This window comes from Apodemus sylvaticus, chromosome 17, assembly GCF_947179515.1.
Source record: "Apodemus sylvaticus chromosome 17, mApoSyl1.1, whole genome shotgun sequence".
NCBI lineage: Eukaryota > Metazoa > Chordata > Mammalia > Rodentia > Muridae > Apodemus > Apodemus sylvaticus.
Genome location: NC_067488.1, coordinates 54,301,504 through 54,317,397, shown reverse-complemented (window position 1 = coordinate 54,317,397; position 15,894 = coordinate 54,301,504). Strand labels below are relative to the sequence as shown.

The following is a 15,894-nucleotide window of genomic DNA, read 5'->3' as shown; positions in this document are numbered from 1 at the left end:
GAAAATTTTACTTGATTTTCTTTTCAAATATTTTCCAAATAGTTAATCAGTCAACTTGTATCCTTACCAGCTCCCTGACCATGTGGCTAAAACATGGTGTACTTCTGCATACTAGTACATTTAATTTGCTAATATTTGAATATATAATTTTTTACCTCTTTAATCTTTTTTGTTTGTTTATTTGTTTGTTTTTTTTCCAAGACAGTATTTCTCTATGTAACTCTGGCTATCCTAGACTTACTCTGTAGACCAGTCTAGCCTTGAACCTAAAGAACTGTATGGTTCTCTGAGTGCTGGGATTAAAGGTACGTGCTACTACACCACTCAGATTTTTAAAAAATATTTTTTTTAAATTTATGTTCATGTGTATTCCTGCGTTATACCACCATACAAGCACCGTGTGCCCAGTGCAGAAGAGGACATCAGGTCATTGAGAAGTGGAGTTAAAGACAGTTGTGAGCCACCATGTGGATGTTTAGAAAAGAACCTGGGTCTTTGGAAGAACAGCCAGTGTCTGTGACCACCTCTCCAGCCCCACTCTTCTTTCGTTAAGCACCTGGTCACTGGAGGTGTGCAGTGACCTGGTCACTGGAGGTGTGCAGTGACCTGGTCACTGGAGGTGTGCAGTGATCTGGTCACTGGAGGTGTGAAGTGAGCGTCTTCCCTCACTGATTGAGCATCTTTTTCTGTATCACACAAGCCATCAGTCTAGACTCCTTTTGAAGTTTGAACTTGCCATCCATATATTATCCTTTGTATCCCCTCTCCACCCCTTTCCCAATTTCATGTGTATGTGGTGTGCATGTATGCTTTTGTATATGTGTGTGGGTCCATGAGTGTACACGCATACATGTGTATGTATGTATGTTTTTGCATGTGTGTGGGTCCATATGTATGCATGTATGTGGAAGCCTGACCTTGTGGTAATGTCATTGGTAATCATCTTCAATTGCTTCTCTGCCTTTTCACTGAGGCAGGGTCTCTCAATCGAACCCAGAGCTCACTGATACGGCTAGTCTCACTAGCTAGCTTGCTCTACACTTTCTGAGGAGGCTAGCATGGTGGCTGAGCTGCCTCTCACACCAGGCATTTATGCGGGCTCAGGGGCCAGTGCTCCAGTCCTACAGGTCAAGTACTTTAACCACTGGGCATATTGCTCTTCTGAGGTGATGAATAGCATTGTGAATCTCTTTAATGTGTGGAAGCTGCTTCCTCTGGCCTCACACGACAGTCACATCCCCAGTGTATGCGAGAAAAGGACCTCAGCACATCTCCAGCGTGGCTGGCTGCTCTCCCACAGTTCCTTCCACGGTCCCCACGGACATCACCACTGGCTTCCTCTTTCTCATTTACTATGACACATGCTCCTCTACTGTTTATTATTATATTTTAGTTGGTGTAGAGACTACTGGACTTCATGCCACATTTCTCCCATATCTAATCATTCTTCGCTCGTTTCCTCACCGCACTCCCCACCACCCCACACACTTGCCTCCTACCCTAAATGCTCCTTCCTCCTGGCACGTCAGGAGTGTGCTTAGATCCTGACTCCTCTTGTGGGGGGAAATATGGGCTATTTTTGGGCCTTTCTAGCCCTCCCATTAATTTCTCTTACCCCTCTCCACTCTCAGCCCCATCCTTTCCCGTGGAGCCCCTCCCAGCTTCCATATCATGTATATTTCCATATCATATATGTTTTTAAATATAGACCACTCATAAGAGAAAGCATACATCACCTGCCTTCCTGGGTCTCATTTCACTTACATAATCATTTGTTGTTGTTGGTTTGTTTTGTTTTGCTTTTTGAGACAGGATTTCCCTTTGTGGTCCTGGCTGTCCTGGAACTCACTATGCAAACTGGGCTGGCCTTAAGCTCATAGAGATCCACCTGCCTCTACCTCCTGAATGCTGGGATTAAAGGTATGCACTGCTGCCACCACCACCACCACTAGGATTACACAATGATTTTTTTTTAACTCCATATATTTTCTGACAAATGGCAAGATTCCACTCTTCTTAGTGACTAAATGAAACTCCCTTTGCCTGTATGCATCCTATTTCTTTATCCGTTCATCCACCGATGGGCCTCTAGAGCAAAGCTGATTCCTTATCTTGGCTGCTGTAAATAGTGTCAAAATAAAAGGGGCTGTCCAAGTGTCTCTGAGAGTCCTTCGGGTGTTTAGCTGGACCACGCACGTAGCAGTTCTATTTTTAGCTTTGGAGATATCTCCCCACTGGTTCCCTCGATGGCTGCCCCAGTCTACACTTCCACTGAGAGGGTGTGACTCGCTCTTGCCTCGCAACCTCGCCAGTACTTAATGTTGTTCATTTTCTTCCTGAAGCCATCCTGACTGACCTGGGTGAGACAGAAACTCGGTGCAGTTCTGATTAACATTTCCCTGATGGCTAAGGATGGTGGACAGGTTTTGCATATTTATGGCTAGTTCCTCTTTTGCTTTTCCAGTTTTGTGACGCACATCATGTGCATTTGTCAGTGGGTCGCGAGGAGACGTGAGGCTACGTGTTTGCTGTCGGTGCGTGATCTCAAGGGGAGGGGCTCAGATCCAGTCACAGAGTTAACTTTGAAACTGGCCAGGAATCTTGAATACCAGCAAATTCTCTCCTTCTTTCTTTAGGAGCCGGACGCTATGACAATTCTCCACCTTCCCCTTCCCCTCTCCTTCTTTTCTTCACTCTTGCCTTCCCCATTTGTTCACACCCTAAGAAGACAGCATGCTAGCTCCGCCCCCTTACACCAGCCCCATGCAGGGAAGGGGCAGCTGCCATACTAAGCCATAATCGCAGTCCTGAACATCTCACCCCAGTCCCGTGCACGGCCATCGTGACCTGCAACCATATCTGCTTCTGACCCTCAGCATGACCAGTCCCAGCCTCTCCCCTTGGCTATCACTAGCTCCCCCTGCCAGGTCCACGTGTAAGGATGACCAGTGACTGCAAATTTTCACTCCTCCCCGACGGAGAGTCAGCTACCTGCACACTGTGGGCTTGGAGACAGAAGCCATGAGAGGCCATGGAATGTGGGCCCCATCCTGAGCCCAGACCTCTTCAGTTCTCTCCTGTGGCAGAGGGTTCTGCAGTGAGCTTGGGGGTAGGGGAATTGGGAGGGGGTCTTGTGATCAGTTGGTCTGTGTTCCTCACAGAGGTTTTCAATATCAACTCACTATATGTTAGAGATGGATGTTATTTGCAAATGAGTCTCCAATAATAAGGTTAAAGTATGTTTGTAGTGATGGAGGTTAGGCCTAAGGCAACATGACCGACATCTTCATCAAAGAGGGGAAACACGGGTCCGGGGAGATGGCTCAGCAGTAGGCAGGCTAGTTGTGCAAGCCTGACAACCCAAGTGCTATCCTCAGAACCACATAAAAAGCAGGATTCAGTGAAGCCTGCTAATGCCAGCACTCCTCTGGTGAAGCAGGTAGAGACGAGAGAAGCCTGGATAGCTTTCAGGCCAGCTAGCATGGAGTATACGCTTTACAGGCACTAATAAAGGAGACCCTATCTCCACAAAGTGGAAGGCCAGAACAGACTCCCCCAAAGTTGTCCTCTGACCTCCAACATGAGCACCCTCACACACGAGTGTGCACAGACATACACGTATACACGCATACGCACTAAATAACATTAAAGCAGGAGTGTGGCCACAGACTGAGGACGGATGCTTTCTGAAGTGAAAGGAAGACTCAGCAGGGTGGCCGTGGCGGGCTATGGAGCAGAAGGACTGCGGTCATCGTGGACGCTAGAGAAACAAGGACCTGCATAGGCATGCAGCTCTGCCGGCTGAGTCAGATGTCTACCTCCTGAATCAGAAGAAACCCCTATCCTTGGAGCCCACAGCATGTGGCCCTTTTCTGGTACCTCAGAAGAATAGTAGTACTACAAAGACTAAGATGGCGGCCATCCTGAGACGGAGGGTGGGTCCCCATGGGAGAACTCTAACTCCTGCCAGCTGGAATCTGAGATGCTGCAGAAGATATGGCTGAGGTGAAGGCAGAGGATTGCCAGGGACAGGCAGTGTGGGAGAGAGAAGTGGAGAAGTTGGGATCAACAGCAGAGGGGCCGCTACCACAGGATCAAACCTTAGCTGACATCTAGCAAGAAGAAAGGGAAACCTCCAAGAACCTCAGACTCAGGACAGATAGATTTCACCCTAAGTAAATGACATACAGTCATCTTAACAGCCTGATTTTAAAAGAAAAAGTAAACCCCTGAGATCCACCTCACTGCTTGGGTTCCCATGCACAAGGATGGGCAACCAGGATGCCCTGTCTAGAAACATCAGTGACCATCTCAGCTTCTGTCTGATCTAATGAGCTCGAGACCCACCCCCCAGGTACAATATAGATCTCTTCTCCATATCCCAAGCCCACCAAGCCAATCAAGGAGTGGCCTTGGCTCACGCCCGTTTTAGATTCTTCTAGCAAACAGGCATAGATGAGAGGCTTACATTTGTCTAAGAACAATTTACCTCATGCAGGCCAATCAAGCTGAATGGTGTGGAGCCTGCTGAACTCCAAAGCCGGCTCTTACCCTCTCAGGCTCCATCTCAGGAAGCCACTGACCTGCTGGCCAGAGGAAGACGGTCACTGCTCTGAGGCTGCTGGACCCATCCGACGCAGGAAGGGGATAGGCAGGCGTGGTGATTAAATGGCCAACACTTCCTGAATATCGGTCATTAGATTCCTGATTAGAGTTAATAATCACCTAAGATTAGATCCCGCCGTCCGATGTGGGTCAAGAGGAGTTTAGCTCAGCCCATAATACTTTGAGATCACGATGAAAGACATGAAAGTGGGTTCTGTGGATTCGTGAATTTTTAGTGAGTGTACTTTTTCTTCAACTTCTTCTAGCTAAGGGAAATTCCAGATTCTAGGACAAACGGGCTCTGGGCTGCAGATTGGAGTTACTGTTAAGATCTGTGCAAGCATCCCTGGAGGTCCGTTGGACCCTCCATACAGGGTCCTTCCACACCACAGGTCAGGCTCTGTTACCCACCTGCCCCTCCCTGTAGCCCAGAAGACGGACTGCCAAAGCGAAGCTGTGGAAGGGAAGTGTGAGCCCTGGGGTTCCTCACTGCTTGCTCCATGCTCAGGGCAGAGTCTGGCACCCACTGGATGCAATAAATATCTGTTGAATAAATAAATGAGCCTAGGAACCAGCGGCTGATAGACTCCAAGGGAGGGAGAAGGAGTAGAAGTAGAGATTCAAATAGTCTCTGAGTATGTGATGGGCAAGAATCCTGCATCCAGGGTTGGAGAGAAGGCTTGGTAGTAATGTGCCTGCCACACAAGCACAAGGACTGAACCAGAGCAAGGGTTTCTAGCTCTGGACACACAGAAACTCTAAGCACAGAGGCATGAGTCTGCACCCCCAGAAGGGGCAGAGATAGCTGGACTCCTGAAGCTCCTTGGTAAGTCAGCCTCACCAAATCAATATGCTCTAGATTCCGAGAGAGATCCTGTCTCAAATAGTACAGTGGGGAGGGCTAGAGAGGTGGCTTGGTGGTTTCCCAGGACCCACACCAGGCAGCTTGCAACTCCCCAAACTCCAGCTCCAGGGAATCCTGTGCCTCTGGCCTCTAGGTGCTCCTACATATGGAGCACACACACATGTGTGCACACAAATGCACACACACACATACACACAAGCATGCACACATGAACACACATACATGCACATACATGCATGCACACACACCATATGCAGGCACACACAAGCGTACATACATTCATGCATGCACACTCATGTACACACACATGCATACATACAAGCATACACACATGCACACACAGATTTAAAACACAATTAATCTTTTTTATGAAAAGAGGTAAGGTGGCAAGCAATTGTGGAAGATACTAAGTGTTGACTTCTGGCTTCCACATTCGCATGCACACACACACACACACACACACACACTTGCAACCAATTTCAAGGAGAATCATGAAGACTTTAGGAAGGAAGCAGTATTGGATGCAGCCTTGGCAGAATCTCAGACAGAGTGCGCCAGTTGCTACCAAGCATTAAGGCAAGCCAGCATGAATAGAGCTTCTACAGCCTGCCAGGTATTCATCCCACTGATGGACAAGGAAACTGAGGCACAGGCCAGGTGAAAGCTCCTAAATGATGGGGGAGGATCCTGAAGCCTGCCCTGGCCTGGTTCCCCCAGTCCAGCCGAGTGGGGGCAAGGAGATGGGGCAGGGGGTGTCAAGGAGAGGGGAGTGCAGGGTGGCTCAGGATAAGACGCACAGAGCTTGAGAGTCATGGCAAGGCCACAGGGGAGGTTTGGATCTGGAGTTCTGAGATGGGTGGCAACGTGCAGGGGCTGGGCAAGAGGTGGAGGAATTGGCTGGGTCCAGGAGACTAGCCCTGAGAATTCCGAGAATCACAAAGTCCATGGTATCGAGCCTTTCAGTAACTTACCTTCATATGTCTACGTAAGATGCTTTTGGAAAAACTGGTGTGTGGAAATGCTCATCTTATGCCACAAAACACATTACCATCTCTCCAGGTCTGGTTCTCAATGACACCCCCCCCCCTGCCCCTTATCTCTCTGTGGCTTCATTCTTGGAGAGTCTCTACCAAACCACCTTTCGCATGTGGGCAGGTAGCATTTTAAAATACCCACCAGAGGGTGCTTTCTCCCACCAGGAAAGCCCCCTCTACGTTCATTCATTTCTCCAAAGGTCACAATTCATTGTAGGATTGTACTTCAAGGAAGTCCTGCCTGGAGTCTTCCTTCTGGCTCCCGTTTCTCCCAGTCTCTGCCTCTATTGCTTTTGAGATTATCAACTGCCCTTGAGTGTGGTTAAACATTCACCTCCATTAGACTTCTGCCCTAGACACTAAAAGCTACCTTTATTAGATTCATCCAAGTAGAGAATAGGGCAGGGGAAAAGCTGATAATGTTTGGTCTGTAGAGTAAAAAGAAAGCCGCCCATGTATCACTTTTCCTTCTGAATCCTGCTAAGTTCCCTGCCTGCTGTCTACATACAAGCCTGGGACCCTGCAAGGAGCCTTACTGCTCCTAGCAGGAAGCCATCCACCTGAGGCTTCCTCTGCCACCTCTGCCATCCTCATGGCTAAGAACTGCAGCCTTCCTGGTGGCCTCTACTTACCTGCTATACACCCCTGACTCCTCTTTCCGGTCCCATCTGGGTTCCAGGTCTGGTGGCAAGGGTGGATGCCTTTCGTCCACCATCTTTGGTTCACCTTCTCATTGTTCACCCCATCCTGCTTCTGAGCGTTCCCACTTTTGACATAACCCCCTCATGCATCTAAAATCCCCTCTGCTTCAGCTAAATGCCCCCAGACACTGCCAACCTTCCCACCCCACTTCCCCTTTGTCGTTGTTGTTTACCCCAAGCTGTTGGAGAACTCACTGCAACCCTCCTGCCTTAGATTCCCAAGTGCAGATTATAGGCGTGTACCACCAGACATGGCTTTATCCCATGATGACCACCCACACATGAGCCCTCCCAACTCTGTCGTTCGAAGAGCATTGGCTCAGCTCAGATCCCTTTCTTTGCTTCACGATTCCCTCTCGCGCCTCTTTTTTCCCTGGGGTACGTGCACCTGCACATCTTTTCACACTTGAACCCTTTTAAAGGTGACATTCCTCCATTAACACTCCACACTGAATATAGCAGGCCAGGCTTGTTTTTTAATGACTTCAAAACAACAGCAATAGAATGTCTTTCCTAATGGAAAACACGCTGGACAAAGCAGAATTTTTGGAAGAGAGATAATAGAAGTCACGATCTGAAATCTCAAGGACTTCAGGCTCCTGCTCGGGAAGCAGCAGGCAGGGGAAGTGAGCCAAGCTTCCCCTGCCTGCATCTGGCAACATCTGCAGTATTTTTCAAAGTATGTGTATGTGGGGGAGAGCTTTGGGAGGGGGAGTTGATGATAATACTTGAGCAAAATGCTTCCCTAAACTGTGAAGTCCAAGGGCACTGCAGCCACACACTGCCAGAGTAAGTCCCACGGTCAATAACTTTCACCTACTCAGACGTGACCCCGTTGCAGGCAGAGTTCAAAGTTCTCAGGACAGAGTACCCTCTAAAGCATCACTCTTTATATATATAGGAAGTGAGGGGGTGAAGAGTAAGACTCTGCCTTGGTTATCAAACTATGCCATGGAGCCTGGACTGTCTAAGGGCAGCTCGTGATTCTAGACATCGGAAAGCAGGGCTCTTGTGTTGGCCAATTATTAGATAACCATCCAGAAAAGCCACCTAGAAGAAACAGCTTAAAGCTCTTCCAATAAAACCCTGCATTTAGCATGGCTGGAACATTTTATAAAGCAATAAAACATCTGCATTTAGCATGGCTGGGACAGGGAAATGCCTGCGTCCAGGACACTGAGATTTGTTTGCTGTTGCACGATTGTATCTTAGGTTTGTACAAGGCATCTTGTTTCACCGTGAATGTTCACATAAAACTGGCTGCTGTCATCTTGGTGTGTTTCAGAATTGGGCACGTTCCCCCTCCACCTCTAATTACTAGGTCTCTCCCTTGTTACTGGTTGCTTGTCACCTCAGCGTAGTTATCATATAACCACAGACTTGTTCAGTTACAGATGGCTGTCAAAAGCCAGAGGGCCCCTCACTCCGACCTTACATTAATCTTGAGTTGTTCACAAGTTTCAATGACCTTTGGGACAATTAACCATTCTGTGCTCTACCCCTGGCTCTCAGGATCCAGAAGGATGCTTTTTCAAAGGCTTTCTTGTGTTCCCCAAGCAGGAAGAGTGAAGTAAGGGCACCCATTTAGAAATGCTTGCTCCCCTCTTATTTCCAAATCTCTTAACATCCAGCAAAATAAAAGCAGTCTGATGGGTGCTAACTTAATTTCTCCACTTTCTCCGGAGAATATACATCCCATGTGAGACCCTTAGCCCATTAAAAGCAAATACTTCAGGATTTAGGAGATGGCTTGGAAGTTAAAACACTGGCTGCTCTTCCAGAAGCCCTGGGTTCGAATCCTAGCATCCACATGGCAATGTACAACCATCTATAACTCTAGTTCCAGAAGATCCAATGCCCTCTTCTGGCCTCCATGGGCACTAGGCATGTGCCCATGTGATGCACAAACATACATGTAGGCGAAGCACTCATACATTAAAATAATAATAATAATAATAATAAATGTCCCAACTCACAAAACTTTACCCACATTTCTTTTTCAGGCACATGTTTGGCATTTGACTCCATAGTTTTGAAATTAAAAAAAAAAAAAGCATTTTGTTTAAATAGATCCTCAGGTTTTCTGGTTTCAAAAAAAAGTCTATTTGATACACAGTAGCTCCCAAATCTAGTGATAATTACAAACACACTCTTTTGATTGCAACCATCACACCTTAACCTGGATGCCATGGGAACTACATCCTGGGCATGAGGGAGTTGCCAACTGCAAAGATGCGCCCCACAGTGGAAATGAGGGTGCAGCATTTGCTGGCTCCGAGATGCCTGCCCTTCCAAATAAATGCTCCCTCTCACAAGGGTGCATGGCAGCGAGTTCTTGATGATCTCAATTCTGCCAACCTTTTACATAATCAATGAGATTCTACAAGTTCCTACGAAATCCTACGGTGCTAGCAGCTCAACCGTGAACAGATCCAAAGCCGCCACCGCAATCCCCCACATCCCTACACTGGCTCTCAGTAATCCAGACTCAGTGAGAGAGGCAGACTCTCCAGGACTCATAGTGACAGTCAGTACCTAGATATGAGCTCCAGTAAGCTGCAGGAGGCTGCCTTTCAGTGGGTTTCTTAGTAGGTTTCTATTGCTGCCATGAAACACCATGACCAAAAAGCAAGTTGGAGAGGAAAGGTTTTATTTGGCCATGGAGGGGTACTGCTTACTGGCTTGCTTTAAGGAGTTTGCTCAGCCTGCTTTCTTATAGAACCCGGGACCACTAGCCCAGGGATGGCGCCACCCACAATGGACTGGGCCCTCCCCCATTAAACACTAATTGAGAAAATGTCTTACAGATAGATCTCATGGAAGCATTTCCTCAACTAAGGCCCCTTTCTCTCTGATGACTCTAGCTTGTGTCGAGTTGACACACAAAACCAGCCAGTACATAAGCTTCCCCGGTATAGTGTGGTCTAATGGATATCTGACCTTTTTGATTGACACTGCCTGGTTATATCATCTCCATATGCACTGGGTCACACGCATACCTATCCTGGTAAACACATGGCCTACTGGCCATACATTGGACACCCTGGAGGTGCATTGGAGTGAGAACACATGGCAAGACTTATCTGTCACCACCAAGTCCTGGCGTCACATTCACATTCTAAGCTAACAGGGATTACTTGTGATAATTGTGATGATCTTACTGATAAAGCCTTCTCCTTTACCTGTGTTTTAAATCTCATGGGAGATTGTGGGAGGTATTGAGGGAGCCTCTTTCTCAAACTCTCTGAGAGTTCAAAAAGCCTTGACAGCAATGCATTGGCTTGGGGTAGGTGTGGCACACAGGCAGCCTGGAACCCAGGCCTCAGACAACTCCTGGATTGGTTCAGTGTTCTCAGCCACTGCCTTTCAGCTCCACGCCCCCTCAAAAGTGATCTGGAGAAGAAGTGCACTTTCTGTTGAGAAGCTGCAGTTTGGGGAGTTGGACAGAAGTCAGTGGCCTAGCAGGTGGCAGCTGAGAGGCGGTGGACCCAAATGTCATAACAGATGGCACCACAGCTGTATCCAGGTGCTTCTCCAAGGTAAACTTCCCAGCGACACCTTCACCCTACACAGATCCCAAACCAACTCAGCTCAACTAGGAAGACTGCACAGGAGCAAGGGCTTCACCGGTGAGGCGCTCACACTCTTGCTGGGCACCACAATCACCACCTCTTGATGCTCAGCCACACACACACACACACACACACACACACACACACACCTTTGAAGAATGAGTAATACATCCATACAAGAGTGTGGATAGCCCAGGGCACATAGGGAACAGAAATGTTCTCAAGGGAGTGGCAAGCTCTGCGAGCCTAGAACTTCTCTCGGGAAGCTCCTACTGAAAACCCATCTGCAGCTGGGGCCATACCTCAGCCCAGCCCATGCTGTGAACTTGCTGTCTCAGGCTTGGTGTTCAACAACCCAACCACAACAGAAACCTCACGAAACCCCTCTGATCACCAAGTTGTGGATTTCAACTCTGAGCTTAAATTCTCTAAGTACATGGCCCTAGACACGATAGTGTGTTCATTGAATTAAAAAGGCTAAAGCCACAGACACGGCAAATGTTTGTCCCATTCACAGGAACTATAGCTCATTAATTAATTTATTAATTCGTTAGTTAATTTATTTATGAGACAGAGTCTCTCTATGGAGCCCTGGTTGGCCTGGAACTTACTATGTAGACCAGGCTGGCCTTGAACTCACAGAGATCCACATGCCAATGCCTCCAGTGTGCTGGGATTAAAGGCATGCCACACCATGTCAGTGAACCTGTATCTTATAAAACAATGCCTATCAAGCTGCTAAAATCAGAAATAAAAACAGAGAGCCTCTCCCTTCCACCACCCAAAGCAGACACTCAACAGGCCACAACCTTAGTTGTGATGCCACAAAGTTACAGCAAGCATCTGCCACCAAGAAGCACCATTGTCCCACACACAGGCTGTGCGAGCAAACAGGGGAAGATTCGTTTTAGTTTCACTTTATTGACAACAAGCAAAGACACATTTCAACCCATTTTTTAGTGAAGTCTTCTCCAACAATATTATAAAAACACAAATAATCATACCATTAGAAGGGGGCAGGGGTCTTTAGTCACAAAAGGATAAGACAACCATTCTTACACTCTATTTCTTCATCTTTTAACCATCCTGAGGATAATTATAAATTTCTCTTTTTTTTGTTTGCTTGTTTGCTTTATTTTTTTTTTAAAGAGAGGGTCTCATTGTGTAACACTGGCCAGCCCAAAACTCTGTGTGTAGACCAGACTGGCCTTGAACTCACAGAGAACCTCCTGCCTCTGCCTCCGGAGTAAAAGGATTAAAAGAATGTGTTGCTGTACCTGGCTATTGATTTGTTTTTAATATAAGGTTCCATGTAGCCTGGCATAGCCTCAAACTTATCAGACGCCTTTGCCTCTCCTGCCTCTGTCCCCCCAGTGCTGCGATTAGAAGCATGGACCACAGCCCACATGGTTTATGAGGGGCTGAGGATCAAACCAATGGCCTTGTGCATGCCAGGCAAGCCCTCTATCAACTGAGCTACAGCCCTAGCCTTCAAGTGGAACTAACTCACTCTTCCTCCAGAGTGCTGGGATTAAAGGCATGCACCTGGTTTCAAGTTTCTTATAATTCTAGCATTGAAATCAGTCTCATGAACAAACCCATAGTTGTCTTGTTTATGGATGGCACAGTATCCCACGCCCCAGGAAGCTACATAATAAGTATGAATCAAATGAATGAATTATATACTAACACATGCCTATGCATTGGCTAAATACTGGATCTAAACCTAGTGAGTTATTAGACAGGCAATTGAAGCAAAAATACATTGTTTTTCACATTCACATGAAATATTTTCCTCAGCTTAATAGCTAATAAAACAAATTACAAACATGCTTTCTCTTCTCTCATTCACTTCCCACCCCTTACATACACACATATAGATACATACACACATACAAACACACATATACACATATACACATACACATACATACATACATACACACAGACACATACACATACAGACACACACATACAAACACACATACACATAATCACATAAACACTCATACACACTAACATACACACATAGACATACATACACACATAGACATACATACACATACATAGACACATAGACACATACGCACATAGACACATACACACACATACACACTTACAAACACATACACACATTCATACTCATACACACTTACATACATACATACATACATATACACACACATACATACATATACACATATAAACACACACACATATATATATACATACTCGCACACACACACACACATGCGCGCGCGCATGCTTTTTAGAACTCTCTTTATAGGCTAAGTTAAAAAGAGCTGCTTCAGTACTAGCATAGGCTACATAGCAGGCTCCTGCCCTCCTAACAAACTGTATAAGTCTGGGGTGTTTCCATACATTTAAGAAGTTGAAAAGAGACCCTTTGCTTTCTACTGTTCACATCTCGACAGGGCCCAATGGCTCTGGACTTGCATATGGTCATCAAGTAAAGTTCATCTGGCTGTTTCATGGGGGCCTCCCTGCCCTGGCTAATGATGAAACTAACCGACTACTTAGTTCAATTGAAATGAAGACAGCCAAGAGACAGTCTTGTGAGCCAGTTTATAAGCCAGTCAGTAACACCATTTCTAACGCAACACCACCTCTTCTTAAGCTACACCATTTCTAACGCAATACCACCTCTTCTTAAGCTACACCGATGCTGCCTGCCACAAAGAAAAGCAGTTCCCAGGAAACAAATAGACTTTTTCAGAACTGAAACCTGGACCACCCATTTACCTGACTCCCCAAGCCATGAAAAAAGACATTTAGTATTTCACCACAAAGTAACCACTATCCAAGCCCTTTTGCTAGTCTGAAGTGCAACCAAAGACAGCGTTTACAATATTGCAGTCTGGAAGCCATCGCCAATCCTCTTTACCTGTGAAGACAACGTCTTGTTCCTGAGCTTGACCAGCCACAAATGTCAGTTCACAGGGAAGGCCTTGAACTTCAGTCTTGGCTGTAGAAGGTTAAAGAAGGAACCAGTTACAATATGTTCTCTGGATCCCCCCCAACTCTCCACCACCTTAGGAAAGTCACTGTGACCCTGTTGCCTGCAACCACTACAGTGTCCCAGGGTCGCCCAAGAAAGTTCTGTACTCCTCCCCCAAGGAGAGGAGGGGCCTTTCTGGTTTCCTCAGAGGAAGGGAGTGGATTGGGGGTGGGGGGATTGGTGAGTGCCCCCCCAAAGACATTATATACCACTGTGGATTTTCTTTAGAATCTTAACATACTCTCCTTTAAATTAAAAAAAAAAAAACCCACAAAGTTTGGGAAAAGGAGAAGTGCAGTTATTTCAGGTTAGTCGGAGCGGGTATTGGGGCAGTCACCCTCCCGACCAGCACAGTCACTCCCGGCTCCCTTTATCCATATCAGGTCAGCCGCGCAGCCACGCAGCCACAGGCACAGAGCTGGCCCCACACAGGACCCGCTGTGGCACTGGACTCGGGAGGGCAGAGACTTAGGGTAGCTTTGACATCGTCTCTACCCTGCTGCTGGGGCCACATCGCCCCACTACGGCCAGGAGCAATGAGGAAACTAGTGTTCAAAGAGGGTCTGCTGCTGGTGACTCGAACCCACCGGCGTTTCTCCAGATCTCCAGCAGTGGCTAGACTCAGTGACCCCAGAATCAGTCTGTCGGGGGACCTCGAGTTACCTCGCTCCTAAGTTCCCCGAGGGTCTCAGGAAACGCCTCCCGGTGAGTTACGCCCAAATGCACCACGCCGTGGGAAGGGAGCGCCCCGATGTCCCCGCCCGTGTGCCCTCCCCTCCAAGGGACAACCAGAGGACCCAGCGCCGGTCCAGTTCCAGGACTCCACGAACCCTCCAGCCCCCAAAACAGCTGCGAACACCAATGTTCGGAGCCGGCGCGCGGCGCTCGAGGGGACTCGAAGTGGCGGACAGTTCTGCGGGCCCCGAACGTCGCACGCGTGTGCCCTTCCTAGCGTGTGCCCTCGCCAGTGGCTGTGGGTCTCCAGACCCGCGCCCCTGGTCCACGCGCATGCGCCACCGAGCCCCTCCCCTCCCTGTCCACCCACCTCACTGTCCCGGGACAGGGGACGCCTGGCTCCCGCCCTCGCGCGTGCCCTCCAGCCCCCGGGCACCTGAGGCTGCGCTCCGCAGGGCCAAGCACGCCCGGGGAGGCGGCGCCAGGAGGGGCGCGAGCGGCTGCCTCCGCCCCTGTCACCCCTGTCGTGGGGCCGCAGCGTCCGGGGCCCCGGCCCGGCACCGCCTACGCGCGCCCGTGCCAGCCGCGCCCCCACGACACGCGCCGCCCCTCGGACGTCCCCTGCAGGGTCCCGCGGCGAGGTGACCGCCCCGGAAACCCCGCCCCCTAGGCCGGGGCCGCGGCTCAGGACGAGACACACCCCCTGGACGGCAGCGTCTGATTGGCTGCTGAGGGGGAGGGCGTGGCCTAAGAGGCCTGGGGCAGCTCTCCTCGATGCCCATTTAGTGCCTCGGGGCCCGGGCATCTGTTGGTAAACTGAGGCTGGCTAGGTGAAGGGACTGTCCAAGGTCACCAGACGGCCAAGAACAGCCCTGTGGGAAGGAGGCGCCCCGGCGCGCGCATCCTCCTGCTCCCAGCCCAGCGCACCGGCCAAGACTGAAGTTCAAGGCTGCGGGTTTGGGTAGAGTTTCCCGCCGGGTGCCCTCGGTGAGCTGGTCTAGATCGCCGAGCGCGTGCCCTGAGTGCCAGGCGGGCGGGCAGGCGAGATCTGATCTTCAGAGCCCCAGGGTGAGAAATGGGGAGAAAAGAAGAGCGAGCTGAGGCACGCGGCAACAGGTGGCCGAGGTGCCAGGGTGGGTGTGGCGGGCGGGGAAGGCAGAGGCTGAAGGGCACCCAGGACGGTCTCGGGGAGGCGCCGGCCGCTCCGACCCTCCGCCTCTGCCCCGCCCCGGGCTGCGGCCCCTCTGCGTACGCTTTGGAGGTTGCGAGGCTGACTGTGCCCAGCTCAGGCACTGGGGCTCTGCCAACTGACAGCGCAGGGGGCAGGCTGCGACCGGGAGCAGCCGCCTTATTTGTGTCGCCCCTGGATCTCCGATCACGGAATGCACATGGCCCCCGGGGTGCCAACGCCTCAGGACGCTGC

At 49.2% G+C, this 15,894-nt stretch overlaps 1 protein-coding gene across 1 annotated transcript in view; it reads right to left on the bottom strand.

Annotated features, from left to right (window-relative positions):
- The window catches only part of Ppara (peroxisome proliferator activated receptor alpha), a 69,536-nt gene extending 54,521 nt beyond the window's left edge, over nt 1-15,015 (bottom strand). The window contains exons 1-2 of the mRNA XM_052160810.1: nt 14,842-15,015; nt 13,683-13,763 (exon numbers count right to left, since the gene is read on the bottom strand). The gene's annotated coding sequence lies outside the window, so the exon portion shown is untranslated. The remainder of the gene's footprint in view (nt 1-13,682; nt 13,764-14,841) is intronic.
- Nucleotides 15,016-15,894: the final 879 nt, after the last annotated feature.